Here is a 14,604-nt window from a genome sequence, read left to right as displayed (position 1 = left end):
GTTATCCAGCCCGAAGTGATCAGGTGTGAAATCAGAACTCTCCTTCCTGAGCAGTCTCAGGGATCATTTCAGCTGACCTAGTTTTTCCCTCCTTCCACATCCTCCTGCTCCAGAGTGTCTGACTCCGATGGATTTGATATAAATCTGCAGGGAATTCCCTCAAAGACACATCCCCACTCAAGGACAAGGATTGATTCAGGCTGATGGAAACCCACCTATCAAGAAATGGGGATCCTTCCAACCAAGACAAAGAAATAGAAAACAGAAATGTGCTAAATTATAAGATGAGCTGGTTTGGTTTCAAGTCAAATTTCAGCAGTTCCATGAATTGGAAACTGTAAAGAACCACAGAATCAGCATTTAATGGAGATTTCATCAGAAGATCCAATGGAATCCCAAAGAACTGTTTAAAAGCTGAGCAATTGTAAGAAAATGGGGGGAAAAAAGGAACAATATGTTTATCAACATATTGAAAGTGCTCCCACTTAAAGATCCTACAAGATGAAAAGTCAAGGACTTGAATAAAAAAAAAAAATACTCAAACTCCTGCAGGTCTGAACAGAACTGATTCAAACCTTTCATATTGTTTTTCCACACAAAATTCTGCCTGTAGAAATGTTGTGCTTTGCAATTCTACAGCTGGTTTTTCATATGAGGAAAAATAAAACTGGAGCAAAGCACTGGCCCTAATTCTTATCAAGAGTGGAAGTGAAGTGAAGCCATTCCTGGGGTACTTTTGAATGTTGTTGCAAAGCAAAATGGGAAAATTAAAAAATATATTGTTTTGTATAGATGTAATGTGCCTATTTGTATATAAAATAAATAACATGTGACCTAAAAAAAAATGAAAATCTTAAAATGAGAGGGAAAAATACTTTAAAATGCTGGTTACTTCCACGTTTTACACACCTTAACACAAAACAGCACATTTGTAGAAATTGGTAACTCACAAACCCAAAATTTCTGCTATTCAAAGACCTGAACCAGATTTTATAAAGGTCTTTGCTAACATTTCTTTCCTTCTGTTTGGCTTCATTGACACTGTTTTGTTCTATATCAGGGGCAGAGGAACTGTTGATCAAAGAAACAAAACCCCAAATTCCTGAATTCCCTGTGTCAGCAGCCAAACACCCCAATTAATTTTGATACAAATGTCTAAGAACTCACAGAAATTAAAGTTAGAAACAATCCTACTAAAAAGAGCAAGTAGTGGCTGTGCAATAGGTTATATATATATATTTTCATATCTATCTATATATAATGTTATATATATATATATATTTACCAAACTGAAATGATTCTTTAGTACTGATAAATTCTCAAAAATAAAAATGCAACATATTATAAAGGTGTAAACCATTAATTTCACTGTACAACTGGAGAGTAGCACTATGTGTGGTACCACAAGACTCTGACTCGCTCTGTTCACACCATCCCAAACTGGAATTGTTTTCCAGGAGTGTTTTCCAGCACTGTGTCTCTTACATAGAAGCAGAGAATGGTTTGGGTTGGAAGGGACCTGTAAAGGTCATCTAGTCCAAACCCCCTGCAATGAGGAGGGACATCTTCAACTACCTCAGGTAGCTCAGAGCCTCATCCAACCTGGCCTTGAATCACAGAATGGATTGGGTTGGAAAAGACCTCTGAGATCAGCAAGTCCAACCCTTGGGCCAACTCCAGTCCCTTTACCAGATCATGGCACTCAGTGCCACGGCCAAGCTCAGCAGAAAAACCTCCAGGGATGGGGAATCCACCCCCTCTCTGGGCAGCCCATTCCAATCCCTGAGCACTCTCTCTGCAAAGAATTTCTTTCTCATCTCCAACTTCAATTTCCCCTGGCAGAGCTTGAGCCCATCGTGCCCCCTTGTCCTATTGCTGAGTGCCTGGGAGAAGAGACCAACCCCCACCTGGCCAGAACTTCCCTTCAGGCAGTTCCAGACAGTGCTGAGGTCACCTCTGAGCCTCCTCTTCTCCAGGCTGAACACCCCCAGCTCCCTCAACCTCTCCCCTCAGCACTTGTGCTCCAGTCCCTTCTCCAGCCTTGTTGCTCTTCTCAGTTGGGTTGGAAAAGACCTCCGAGATCATTAAGTCCAATCCTTGATCCAACCCTACTGTGATCACCAGCCCAGGGCACTCAGTGCCCTGGGCTGGTGATCACAGTAGGGTTGGATCAAGACATGGTGGATTCTCTGACCCTGGAAGTGTTTAAGAGGACACTCAGTGCCACATCCAGTCCCTTCTCCAGCCTTGTTGCTCTTCTCAGTTGGGTTGGAAGAGACCTCTGAGCTCATCAAATCCAACCTTGATCCAACCCCACTCTGTGCCCTGGGCTGGTGATCACAGTGGGGTTGGATCAAGACATGGTGGATTCTCTGCCCCTGGAGGTGTTTAAGAGGACACTCAGTGCCACATCCAGTCCCTTCTCCAGCCTCGTTGCTCTTCTCTTCTCAGTTGGGATGAAAGAGACCTCTGAGCTCATCAAATCCAACCTTGATCCAACCCCACTGTGATCACTCTGGCACTCCGTGCCCTGGGCTGGTGATCACAGTAGGGTTGGATCAAGACATGGTGGATTCTCTGACCCTGGAAGTGTTTAAGAGGACACTCAGTGCCACATCCAGTCCCTTCTCCAGCCTCCTTGCTCTCTCTTACCTGCCTTGCTGTGGAGGAGTTACACTTTTGTGTGATTCTTTAAGCTCTTTACAACTCCCTCATCCCATTTGCTCTGCTGGAGATCCTTAAACCCACTCTCTTCATAGTTAAAAACAAGGTAACAGGATTAGGCTGCGAGCCAAGGAAACCAACCCTGTGCCAGCTGAGTTCTAATTAGAGCATCGTTTGTATTAACCTCCACTTCTACCAGAAGGACAATATTATCACTCCTGTGATTATATCACTGCAGTAATTATCTATTCCAGGAGTGTATTGTGAGATAGGAACAGTGTAATCCCAACAGGGCGACTTGGGGGGAGTTATTAATAGGGAATTATTTCATGTATTAATCTAAACATTATTAACAGAAATGAAATAAGGAGACAGCCATTCATTAGCAAGAAGAATTTGATAAACAAGAGTATGAACAAAGTGTCCTAATCTGGTGAAAAAGTCTTTCAATGGGCTTGGAACAGACCAATAGGCCTTTGGTCAAGTTTTATTTATTTCATATTATCCTGAGACCCTTAAAAGGGAGATGTTAAGTGAAGTATTTTCAGGAAAAGGTCAGTTTTGTGGGAGGATGTTATTGGGTGAGTGATCTCTTCAAAGTCCAACAGAAACCAGCCAAAAACTTTCTCACATAAAGCAGTAAATTTTACAACAAAACATGCAGCTCAATGCAGAAAAAGCAATAATTTAATGAACTCACAAGAAAACTCTGGGACTTAAATCACAGATTATTTCTCTGCTACTGAAGAGATCTTGGAAATCATGCACTGAAATGAATATTAAAAATATCCATACAGCATTAATTCACCTAACTACAACCACTGAAATTGAAATAACAGTCATAGTTCCAACAGAAAATTGCCTAAATTTGAGTATTATCAACAGGTGTTTGGAATCACTGAGAGCTTTGAGACTTTGTGCAAATGAACCTTCCCAAAATCCCAACAAAACCTGGGGGTTTATGGAATACATTGTTGGTGACAGTGAATTTACCACAGCAGGATCTGAACGTGGATCTCGAAGTGTGAAAGCACTTCTGGTGCCTCTCTCAGCAGTTGGTTTGCCATGAAGACTCTACTTTGGTTTCCATATAAAGACAGACACAAAAATTAAAATCACAAACATCCTTTCAGGGTCACCATCTCAGAACAAAGCTCCAAAACTTTCAAGAGATTATTAATTGTGCCTCAAGGGATGGGTGGACAGTTCAAGTCACATCTCCACGTGGCCTGAAAAAATAATTAAGTTCTTCACACACATCTTAAGCACCAAAATTATTGCTCATCTCTGAGAATTTAAGTACAACTCTTCTTTGCAGACAACAGTATGAAACTTCCTACAAAAACAGCCATGAAAATGTATCTGAGTGTTCCAAGAATCCACCTCTGTCCCATGTCATTTATTATACAGCACAGACTCGTGTCTATAATCCTTGTGCTGTGCAACTGTTTGCACAAAAGAACATACCACGTGAAAAAACTAAACCACCAAAATGGGTTTCAAAATGTCAATACTTGCCCTGCCAAGAAAATTATTACATATTTAATGACTTGGATCATCACCTGGGAGTGTCCAGGGCCAGGTTGGAAGTGTCCCTGCCCAGGGACAGGATGATTTCTTTGCAGAACCTCCCAGGTTCTGGCAGCCAAGTGGTAAATGCAGATGGGAACTTGTTGCTTAGGGCTTAATCAAGCTCAGCTGTAGCAAAACCTTTCTCAAATATTTTGAAAGCCTTTCAGAATTTATAATGCTTTGGTTGGTGTTTTACAAGTCACTGGGCTCAATTTCATTTAAGAAGCTTATTTTGGAATACTCTGAAAGACAACCATATGAGTAGAAGTTCCAGTTGATCCTCCCCAGAAGTTTCTTGCCTGTGCAGCTCAGCCTGAACACAGAGCAGAGAAATCTTCCATTTTAATGCACTCCAAACTCGGCAAAGTTCCTTCCACCAGGAAATATGATTGATTGTTACAATGACAGTAATTGCATTTTAGTAAAAGTAACCATTATGGTAATTTTCCTCCAGAAAGAGACATTTAACTAAACTAAAGTAACTTGTTACTTTTCAACACATTAACTTTGGCAAATTTAACGTTACAAACGTACAGAGTTCACAGCCACAACAAGGAGCATCACTCAGGGAGTGTGCACAATTTTTTCATTCTATATATCAAGAACTGTTTCCAAATAGTATCTGCTAAAAAAAAAAAAAACAAAAAAAAACCACAACACTGTGCATACATAACACAGCATTAATTAAACTGTTAAGAGCAGCTACAGCACATCCCCTGCCAAGTCTCCTGTCGAAAAATTCTGCCTTCCAAGCAGCAAACTTTGTATGGCTGGGAGATATTAATTCCAGGGATAAAATGCCAGCTCTGAGAACACCAAGAGAAGGGATGGGGGGAAGAAAAGCAAAAGAGCAGCTCCTGACACAGCCCCAAAACTGACCCTGCACTGCCCAAAAGCTGCTTCGCTTTTCCCACAAATATTCAGATTGTAGGAACTTCTTATTAAAAGTGTAGCCTCTGATAATTAAGGCTTAAGACTCCATAAAAGACTCCAAACATCCAGGGTTTGTTTCATCCCACTTCACATGAGTTAAAATAAAAACACTGTGCCTTTCCTTTAAAGATAATAATCATTCCTTGTGCTTTAAAGGGATCCCAAACTGCAGCTCCTTAAATTTCCATCCTACTGAACATCCTTACACTAGAAAAGAACTGACATTAATCTGGATTTAAATTTTTTTAAGAAATTCCCTTTAAATGGAAATACCAAAAATCTGAATTTCAATTGATCAGGCTTCAAATTTTCCCTTTCCTAACTCCTTTGAAGGAGCAGGTTTTGCCTCCTGTATCCTCTTTGAATGGTATAAAATGCTTGTGGTGCAGAATTGTGTGTTTGCAACTTGAGCTTCCACAGATGATGCTGCAAAATGCAAACCCCTTAGTCCTTGTGCCCTGCTGGAGAATTAATCTGCTCCTCTAGTTTGTCACACCTTGGAAATAAAATACCTGTAGATAACTCAACATCAGGAGCCTTTTTCCCTCCCCTGGCAGGTCCTGTCCCCTTCTCCTCAGGAGTGGAACTCACTCCTCCCTTTGGAGAACCAGCTCAGCTCAATCAGCTGTTCCAATGGGAAATTCTCAATTCTGTGATTGAAGAGGCTTTTTAAAATAGATGTCAATTAAGGAGCTTCATCTTAAATTGTGATTTAAGTGTTTAGCTGGGACAGCCAATGGTTTTCTCTTATTTGAAGACACTTTTAAGGAAAAAAACATAAATGGTACAAGGTGGAGGAGAAACCAGAGAAAAATACAGAGGGCTAAGAAATAAAAAGTTGGAATAATAATCTGTATTATTTCAAAGTCTGAACTGCCTTTTCAGCAGCCTTACAGAGCATTTTAGATAAACCTTCCATTTTTTTTTCTATTTTTTTATTATTATTTTTAAGAACTTTTGCCTGTAAACTCATCGATGATTTGTTTGACTTTTATAACTAAAAGGTTGCAGAGTCTCAGTGAAGGAAAGGCAGAACTCTGGAACAGAATGGACTGGAAATCCACACAGCTCAAGGAAACTTTCTTTGCAATGTTTCCAGGCTGCCCATCCCTGGAGGGATTGAACAGCCCTGGGGATGTGGCACTTGGGGACAGGGGGCACTGGTGGCCCTGGCACTGCTGGGGATGGTTGGACTTGGTGATCTTAGAGGAACTTTTCCAACCTAAACAATCCTGTGGTTCTTTAAGACTAAAATCTTTCCCTTCCTCTTAATCTTCTACTACATTTTAATGACAAAACATCTGAGAAAATCTCAAAATTGGTTTGGCTTTTTGGAGACAAAGTGAAATCAGCAGTAAATCAGTGACTGCCACACAACCTGGGGCACACATTAAGAGCTTTCTAACATTCCACCACGGAATTTTGAAAGATTATTTTTGTAACAGTGTCCCAGTTACTGCTGAGAAGAGGAGGAAACTCACACTTCAAGCAGAACTGGCAGCCAACCTCTATAATTAGTCCTTTATCTTCCCCACGGCTCTAAAACGACAGGAGACAAACCACATACCTGAATTTGGCTGCGCAGGAGTTAATTCTTCAACAGCAGCTGAAGGGACTGAGGAGTTGGGGGAGGCTTTGCAAGGTCTCCAGCTCTGCCCAGGTGTTACCTATTAAAAAATCACACAAACAATCACGGGGTGTGTCATTTTCCTGCCTTTAGCCACAAACTGCCCATTCCTTGGACAAAAGGGGCTAATGCTGATCACCTGGTGGCACCTCCAAGAGGGGACACAGCTGGAAGAAATTAAGACCTTAAATAAAGAATTCTCCTACATAATGCATTACATTTGGCATGATTGTAGGGGAGAAAAAAATAAATCCATCATAACTAGTGTTTGAATTGTACTACAAGATTACTGAAATTCAGGAGAATATGTCTCAAAAAAAGCATTTAGTTCTACTGAAGTAGCTGTAATTTGTCTCAGAAATTCCAAGCAAGGGATATCCACATAAGTCCCATGCAAGACCTGTAAGTCTAACAAAAGGAGTTGATGGAGAAAATCACAACCCATTTATTAGAAAAGTGAAGTGAAAACTTTATTCTAATGTCCAACAACACAATAAATGTAACCTGGGATGAGTGAAACTCTGTAATTCTTGGTAATCCACTTATGAAACTCATAGATTTTCTCAGCAGAGTTTTGGAGGAAAGGAATGAGCGACTCAAACTGTCAGATGGTAACACAGACAAGCACAATTCACCCAAGTCTGTATTTTCCTCCAGTTGTTTTGTTGCATAAATACTGGATGGAACTACCTAATACAGAAAATATCTGCTGTGAGAGGATAGAAAATTATTTAAGTGGGTGTGGAAACGTGTTTTGCTTAGAGACAGTTTGGATCACAAAAGGTACAACTTGAGGTTATTCAGAGAAAAATGGCTAAAGGCAGGCAGGTGATAGACATGAAATTATTCCAAGCCCACACCCTGGGCTCTATCCAAGGTGTGTCCTGGGAGTCAGGGCATGAAAACATGACCATTAATCCTCTTTTGGAATATCTGGTTGTTCAGCAAGCAGCCACAACTTAAACTGCAGTTCCACAAGCCCTTTAAACAACGAAAAAGCAGCTCCTGGTTTCCTTCCCACTCTTGTTGTGGCCTTAACCCCAGGAAGGTGCCGAGCTTTGGGCCAGCATAAATATTGTGAGGCTGGGAAGGAGCGAGTTCAGAGAGGAGTTTAAAGCTCATGTTTTGGTTTGGCTTGGTGGCTGGGCTAAGTTTGGACCCAAATCAGTTCCCCAATCACACCTTGAGTGTTGTGTTCAGTTCTGGGCCCCTCAGTTGAGGAAAGAGCTTGAGGGGCTGGAGCGGGGCCAGAGAAGAGCAACGAGGCTGGAGAAGGGACTGGAGCACAAGTGCTGTGGGGAGAGGCTGAGGGAGCTGGGGGTGTTCAGCCTGGAGAAGAGGAGGCTCAGAGGTGACCTCAGCACTGTCTGGAACTGCCTGAAGGGAAGTTCTGGCCAGGTGGGGGTTGGTCTCTTCTCCCAGGCACTCAGCAATAGGACAAGGGGGCACGATGGGCTCAAGCTCTGCCAGGGGAAATTGAAGTTGCAGATCAGAAAGAAATTCTTTGCAGAGAGAGTGCTCAGGGATTGGAATGGGCTGCCCAGAGAGGGGGTGGATTCCCCATCCCTGGAGGTTTTTCAGCTGAGCTTGGCCGTGGCACTGAGTGCCATGATCTGGTAAAGGGACTGGAGTTGGCCCAAGGGTTGGACTTGATGATCTTGGAGGTCTTTTCCAACCCAATCCATTCTAGGATTCTATGGGGAGTTTCTGCTGTGGTTTGTGGAGGAAAACAATGGTCTGGTGGGTTCTGCCTCTTCTCTGAGCATGGCCACGAGCCGGGAGTGTCCCCAGGGTTGGGGGCATTGCCCCGGGCCAGGTGTGTCCTCAGGATCTGGGGACTGGCCGTGGCACTGAGTGCCATGATCTGGTAAAGGGACTGGAGTTGGCCCAAGGGTTGGACTTGATGATCTCAGAGGTCTTTTCCAACCCAATCCATTCTGTGATTCTGTGATCAATTAAATGTGCAGCTGCAGGAACATTTGTGCAGGGCAGGGCAGCATCTCTGGCTTAGGCTGGCTTAAAGTGTTTGTGGAAGTGCAGCAGGAGTGTAACCAAAGAGCTGCTATAGCCTAACCCTGCCAATAATCCACAAATGCCATTCCAGCACACAGGAATAGTTAAAGCTTATAAATGGCCTGGCCATGTGCTCTGCAGAGGGGCCTGGCAGAGGAGAGCTGAGAAGTGGCTGCAGCAGCTTGAAAAACATGTTCATCTTGAGGTGACTGTGTGTTCCAACAGCAAGGACAAAAATGGGGTTTTCCTGAGCCTCTGGTATCACAGGAGGATTGATGAGGACATGATAAATGATAAACCTCTCAGTCCCTGCTTGAAATTTCCAGTAATGCTCCAAAGGTAACAGAGGATCAAAGGGAAGTACCAGCAGATGGAAATGCCACTCCAGTTCTCCCATTGCTACTTCCCTGTACCATAAACACAAGCCTGGACAATCTGAATTCTCTCCCTGTATAATATCACAAAACCCTGAACTCTGCATATCCATAAGTGTTGGTTTTGTCTCAGTAGACCTTACAGTGTCTGGTCTGTCTGAACACTTTATCTTCATTGCTAAATTGACATAGTGACTCTACCACAAGAATTATTCCAAATATTTGAAGGTAAAATGTTAGAATTGCATTCTGGTTGAATTAAAAAAAAAAAAAAAAAAAAAAAAAAGCACGTTTTTATCTGGTACAAATCTCAAGTAGAATTTAAAAAAAGCAATAAAGTAGAAGAATAATCACCAGTTAATATATGACATGCATATGTTATTTATGTTGTTATATATGTTATATTGTTATATAGGTTATATATGTTATATTGTTATATATTATATATTGTTATATATGTTATATATGTTATATATTGTTATATGTTATATATGTTGTATGTTCTATATTGTTATATATGTTCTATATTGTTCTATATTGTTCTATAGTTATATATTCTTATATGTATTATATATATGTTATATATTGTTATATATGTTATGTTGTTATATATGTTATATGTTATATATCATTATATATTGATCTATATTATTATATATGTTATATTCTTATATATGTTATATATATGTTATATATCCTTATATTTGTTATATATTGTTATATGTTACATATTGTTATATATTGTTATGTTATATATTCTTATATATGTTATATACTGTTCTATATGTTACATATTGTTATATATTATTATATATTCTTATATATGTTATATATTGTTATATATGATACATATTGTTATATATTATTATATATTATATATTGTTATATATGTTACATATTGTTATATATTCTTATTTATTATATATTCTTATATATGTTATATGTTGTTCTATGTGTTACATATTGTTATATATTATTATATATCGTATATTGTTCTATATTGCCCACTAAGTTTTCCTCAGGTGAGAACCAGCTGAGAGGTCTTAAAGACAACATCATGCTGTGATTTTAAAATAATAACTAAATAATAATTAAATAATTAAATTTAATTAAATAATTAAATAATTAAATAATAATTAAAAGAGTTTTTAAAAGTTCTTTCAACACTTTGGAGCTCATTTGTTAAATATTTGGCAATAAATCCTCACTAGAGTCAGGATTATTCCCTGCTGGATAATCTGGATGAAACATCCAGCCCCTCTTTGTGCTTCCCTCCTGCAGCACAAGACTCAGCGAATTCCAGATATTGTAATGACAATAAAACCTGGAAACTGATGTAGGTTGGGACTATTAGTCCAAAAGCAGGAATCAAACAGGAAAAAACCTGCCCTTTTCTCCTCCTTTGCCTGAGAAGTTCATGGCAATGCCCACTGAACTTGGCAAGGGTGTTGTCTGAGCTTTCTCCAACCTGAAGCGCTCAGAGCATTCAAACTTTAAAAAAAAAAGTACAAGCTAGCCCTGCCATGCAAAATTCCAGGGTGGAAAAGCCTCATCCTTCAACCCAAGCAACTGCTGCAGTGCAATAAGCCTTCCAGCCCATGGGAATCTCTGTCCTGGGAGCTGCTTAAGCTTCTTTAATGCTCTTAATCCACCTTGCTCTGGGACTGCCAGACACACTGGCACCCACCGAGGGGTTCCACAACTGTGCTCGTGGCCTTGGAGAAACACCCTCCTGGAAGGGAAAACTCTCATGAACTGTGAGCAAAAATGGGCTGGTGACAGTGAAATAAATCATGGGTGTCCCTGGCAAAGAAAGGTTTTATTTAGGAAACAGCAGAGAAAGAGGAGCCTCCAAACCAGCTCCCCTGGATGTGCCGTTAATTAGCTCAGTATTCATAGTCCAGCCAGGAATAACTTCAAAGTGGAATCATTCCAATGTTTTGGGGCAAATATGGGAAAAAAATCTACTGCCCATGTGTGTGTTTCACCTTCCCTGATAGAATCATAGAATCATAGAATGGATTGGGTTGGAAAAGACCTCCAAGATCATCGAGTCCAACCCTTGGGCCAACTCCAGTCCCTTTACCAGATCATGGCACTCAGTGCCACGGCCAATCTGTGTTTAAAAATCTCTAGGGATGGAGAATCCACCCCCTCTCTGGGCAGCCCATTCCAATGCCTGAGCACTCTCTCTGTAAAGAATTTTTTTCTGCTCTCCAAATTAAATTTCCCCTGGCAGAGCTTGAGCCCATCGTGCCCCCTTGTCCTATTGCTGAGTGCCTGGGAGAAGAGACCAACTCCCACCTGGCCAGAACTTCCCTTCAGGCAGTTCCAGACAGTGCTGAGGTCACCTCTGAGCCTCCTCTTCTCCAGGCTGAACACCCCCAGCTCCCTCAGCCTCTCCCCACAGCACTTGTGCTCCAGTCCCTTCTCCAGCCTCGTTGCTCTTCTCTGGCCCCGCTCCAGCCCCTCAATCTCTTTCCTCAACTCAGGGGCCCAGAACTGAACACAACACTCAAGGTGTGGCCTCCCCAAGGCAGAGTCCAGGGGAAGGGTCACTGCCCTGGGCCTGCTGGCCACGCTAGTTTGGATCCAGGCCAGGATCCCATTGGCCTTCTTGGCCACCTGGGCACACTGGTGGCTCCTGTTGAGCTTCCTGTCCCTCAGTCCCCCCAGGTCCCTCTGCCTGGCTGCTCTCCAGCCACTCTGTGCCCAGCCTGGAGCGCTGCAGGGCTTGGGGTGGCCAAAGGGCAGGACCTGCACTTGGCCTTGTTGAACCTCATCCCATTGGAATCAGCCCATCCCTCCTGCCTGTCCAGGTCCCTCTGCAGAGCCCTCCTGCCTGTCCAGCTCCCTCTGCAGAGCCCTCCTGCCTGTCCAGGTCCCTCTGCAGAGCCCTTCTGCCTGTCCAGCTCCCTCTGCAGAGCCCTCCTGCCTGTCCAGGTCCCTCTGCAGAGCCCTTCTGCCTGTCCAGCTCCCTCTGCAGAGCCCTCCTGCCTGTCCAGGTCCCTCTGCAGAGCCCTCCTGCCTGTCCAGCTCCCTCTGCAGAGCCCTCCTGCCTGTCCAGCTCCCTCTGCAGAGCCCTCCTGACTTCCAGCAGCTCGACACTCCCTCCCAACTTGGTGTCATCAGCAAATTTGCTGATGCTCCATAGGAAACAAACCCTCTTTTCCCTCTGCAGTTTTGTGGAAGTTGATTACTGGATGTTCCTACAACCACTATATATGACTAAAAAACCTTAGAAGGATGTTCTCATTCCCTAAAAATTTCAAGGCAAAAAAATGAGTCTTTATATTAGGAAGGTTGATGTTAAGCACAACACTTTCTAGTTAAATGAGGGGGAAAAAAGGTTAAATTTTGATCTTTTAGAACAGCCTGCACTGAAAAATCTTCTCATTACAGGCAGATTTTGTCACCTCAGATAACAAACTGATTTTGTCATCTCAGATATTATCATATTATCTATTCAGTGTCTGAATTGTAATTATTATAAATTAATTTATAAGTGAATCTACCCCAGAACCATTAAATGGTGGGAGCTGGAGGAGGATTCAGGTTCTCAGTGACCTGGACAATGACTGAACCTCTGTGAGAGCACAAGGCTGAGATGTTCTGCTGCTGGCAGAGACAAGATTAGAGTTTTTAACTTTAAATCACCTCAGAAGGGCCCAGCACATCCATCTTGTCAAAGCACAAGCACCAAAAATGTTCCAGCTGGATCCTCCTCATGGAAAACAAGTGGACACCAAGTGTGTGTTCCCTGAGAGACTTTCAAGACTCTGAACTTGCTCTGTCCAACTTTAGAGCTGAAATAGGTCACCTTGGGGAACCTTCCACCCTCCTTGCAATGAAATCCATAATGTGCCAGATTTTCAGGAATTTCAGCACGTGGGGAGAGGTGTTATTGTGGTAACAGTGAGCAGGAAGCAGGGGGTGCCTGCAGACTGAGCTGCTGTTGGCAGGATTATTTTAATGCTGCTTAAATTCCGTGCAGAAATTATGAAATCCCCAAATTGCTGATCATGGGCTGAGCCCAAAGCACGTTGACCTTACACCAATTCACATCCACTTTCCCCCAGTCACACTCCTGATTTCCTCAGGATTCCTGCTGCATTTTTATAGAACCACCTCAAATCAAGGCTTCAGAAAACAGCAGGAACAGCAGGAGCTGAATTTCTTTCAAGGAAATGGGTCTCAAATCATATTCCAATCATTTTCCTCTGCAGAAAGGCTTTATTAGCCCCAAACTGCTGCCTCTGGAAACAGGACAATTTCTTCTTTCACATTATAAAGTTGTAAGGGTTTATTCTACATTTTTTAACCCCCATAGAATTATTAGTACCTTTTTTATTGCCATGGACCTTCACATTTCTCTTCTAAAATTCCAATTTTCAAAGGCAATGGATTATTTGAGGAATTCTTCACTCCCAGTTAACATTAAGGAGCCTCAATTTCTTGGCACCAATAACTAATATTTGAGCTCCAGCATCCTCTAATCCATCTGAACCTTCCAAATTTAGGATTAAAAAACCTGGAAAAGCAGCCAACCCTCCTGATCCCACTTTTCAGCCCTTACACAAAGATTCCAGGATATTCTGAATTACATCATAAGCAGCTACAACTATTCAAAGTGTTTTCCTTCTTTCAAAAGAGCCAAAAGTCATATTGAAAAAAATAATTGTAAAAAGCACACAGTCTAAATATCTGTCAATCTAACCCCACTTTGCTCTCCTATTACTTATGATTATTTAATTAAAAATTATTGGTCTTAAATATATAAATATTTATCAACAAATATAAATATATATATATATATATATATATATATATATATATATATATATATATGTATGTATAAAGACTTTCAAAGTAAGTGCAACAAATACAATCCTTAAAATTTATTATTGTTGTCAGGACACTGCAGCAAAAAAACCAAAACCAAACACAAAAACAAACAACCCCCCCAAAAAAAAAAACACCAAAACCAAAACCAAACAACAACAACAAAAAAAAACACCAAAAAACACCCAAAAAAACCCCAAAAAACCAAAACCAAAACCAAACAAAAAACCCACTTGTCACATATATTAAGAATTCATCAGAAATAATTCTGAAAACATGAAAAAGTTGTAGCACTTTCACCTTCTGTGATGGACACAGAGTTAGATTCTAAATGAGGATATAAATTATATTGAAGGAAAATCTCTACACAGACCTGAAGAGCTTTGTTTTCATAACACACTTTAGGAACTCATCTTGGACTCTTCATGGCACTTCCAGAAAAGAAAGGAATCCATAATATGAGTGAGGACTACAGGAAAATATCCAGAAAATGTAATTTTCCTGTGAAATACAGATGAAATCACACATAGAATCATAGAATCCTAGAATTGATTGGGTTGGAAAAGACCTCCAAGATCA

This window comes from Pithys albifrons, chromosome 8 (genome assembly GCF_047495875.1).
Source record: "Pithys albifrons albifrons isolate INPA30051 chromosome 8, PitAlb_v1, whole genome shotgun sequence".
NCBI lineage: Eukaryota > Metazoa > Chordata > Aves > Passeriformes > Thamnophilidae > Pithys > Pithys albifrons.
This window is presented reverse-complemented; position numbering follows the sequence as displayed.